Source organism: Paroedura picta, chromosome 3 (genome assembly GCF_049243985.1).
Source record: "Paroedura picta isolate Pp20150507F chromosome 3, Ppicta_v3.0, whole genome shotgun sequence".
Classification (NCBI taxonomy): Eukaryota; Metazoa; Chordata; class Lepidosauria; order Squamata; family Gekkonidae; genus Paroedura; species Paroedura picta.
The window spans coordinates 124304543-124306840 of record NC_135371.1 but is presented as its reverse complement, the minus strand read 5'-3'; positions in this window follow the sequence as shown (position 1 = coordinate 124306840).

The following is a 2298-nucleotide window of genomic DNA, read 5'->3' as shown; positions in this document are numbered from 1 at the left end:
CACCCATCCTCCACTCTCAATTTCTTGCTCCGAGTAATTTTTTTTTTAAATGGCACAGTCCGTGTTGCAAAGCTACATTGTCAAAGATAAAATAAAATCATCTGCAAAATGTCCATGGTCTTTTTGGGATCAGGCAGGCAAAACACAGCCCCATTTGTGTTTTCTGGAGGTGGGGAATAAGCTGGGAAAAGGTGTGTGTGTGATCGAGCAACCTTCTCTTGATCATACAGGTGTCCGAGCACTTTGTTTTTAAGCCATTTGTTTACACATAATTACTCCTTGGGTTCCAGTTACCATGTTCAGTGTCTCAGAAATCCACCCAGACATAAAGTCCAAAAGAACACAAATCCCAAAAGGGGGGTGGTGTTCTATCATTCTGGTGTTTCTCCATAGCAACACAGAAGTGTTGTTTTTTTAATTAAAAATGGATCTGTGCTGTGGCATTACTGCATAGCGACACAGAAGTGCCTTTAAAAAAATTAATTTTGGGGCTCAGGGAGGAAGAAAGTTTCAGTCCAGGAGAGAGCTGCTGTGCTGTGATTGGTGGCTTGCTGTGATTAAGAAGTGGGTGGAGAAGTTCCCATTGCTTTCCTTTGCAGCCTTGTTGGAAGGCAAAAAGCCGCAACAGGGCAGAGGGAAAACGCAGGAGAGGGTCTCCCTAGATGAGGGCTGCAAATGTGAGGTTTGCCACCCCGCATTTGCAAGCAGGAGGCCACTCGCATTTTAGCCCTCATGTTTCTAAATAGTCACCAGATCTGATCATGCAAAAGTAACTGTGCATGTAGATGTGGCATTGCATTCAGTATAAAGTCAGACTGTCAGCTCAGCTAACCTGCATGCTGTCTACTTGGATTAATGCTGCCTTTCCAATCTTTCAAGCAGTCCCTCCCCCACCCACCATCTTGTTAACTAAGATGCTGCTAGTGAGGACTAAACCTGGAAATTTCTGCATTCTCAGTGCTCTGCTGCTGAGAAAAAATTGCATAATGCAGAATTATAATCTATGGGCCAGGATCCTTAGGTAACTTGTGGACCTGTACTTGCTTGTTGCAAACTATGGGGCTGGACATTCATCCAGCTTGTCAGCCGCCATCGATGAAATTGCTCCTAGACATCCTCTCCAATCTCACCTCAAACTAATTCCATGGTATATGGTGGAGCTGTGGGAGAGGAAGAGGACTGTGAGATAACTAGAGCAAGAGTGGAGAAAGACTTGTGACAAGGCAGCAAGAACATCTTATCACACACTTATGAGGGTGTATGAGATGGCTGTGAAGGCAGCTAAACAAAAGCTTTATGCTGTCTCGACTGAGTCCGCGAGCTCTCACCTGGCAGAATTATTTAGGGTAGTTTAATCTCTTACTGCCCTTCAGCAAGGGAACCAAAATGTTTGTCAATTACTTAAGTGCCACGTGGCTGCTCCAGCCTCCGTTTGTGCTGGGAAATGCGCCGAGGCTGGCACGACCTGTGGACGAGCCAGGTGCAGCAAGGCCTAGCAGGGGGAGGAGCCAGCTGGAGGTAGCCGCTTGGTTGGAGGGACATCCCTACTGCGGCAGTAGGGCCCAAGACTCCTCACCTGAAGGTGGATAGGCGGTGGGGTGGAAAGCCGGCCAGCCTTGCTGGCAGTAAAAGCGTTTTGGGGGGTTCCCCACCCTTGGATCAACGGCAGGGGAGATGTTACAGAGCAAGGGTCAGTAGACCGATGAGTCTGGGACCTGGGAGCGGGGAGGAGGGGCCAAGACTGGCCCAAAGTCCACCTCACTTCCTGTAACCCCAGGTGGGCCCATGGCCCATGTGGACGTGCCCATGGCCCATTGTTCTCTCTTGCCCCAGAGGGATGGACCCGAACCAATGGGATGAAATTAATTCAAAAGAAATTCTGTTTAAACATCCGGAAGAAGTTCCTGACAGTGGAACAGGCTTCCTCGGGAGGTGGTGGGTTCTCCATCTTTGGGAATTTTTAAACAGAGCCTGGATAGCCATCTGATGGAGAGGCAGATTCTGTGAAGATTCAAGGGGGTGGCAGGTTACAGTGGATGAGCAACAGGGTTGTGAGTGTCCTGCATAGTGCAGGGGGTTGGACTAGATGACCCAGGAGATCCCTTCCAACTCTATTATTCTATGATTCTATGACTATTGTTTGGCTCCTATCCCTCTGCCAAACCAACACTCCTTGGCATTCATTGTTAATAAAACTGTGGCCTTTTGATTTTGCCAACAACAAAATGGTGTCCATATTCTTGTGTTAGCCAGCTGCCCTTCTCCAAATCAACACCGCTAAATAAATTACAAACAGCA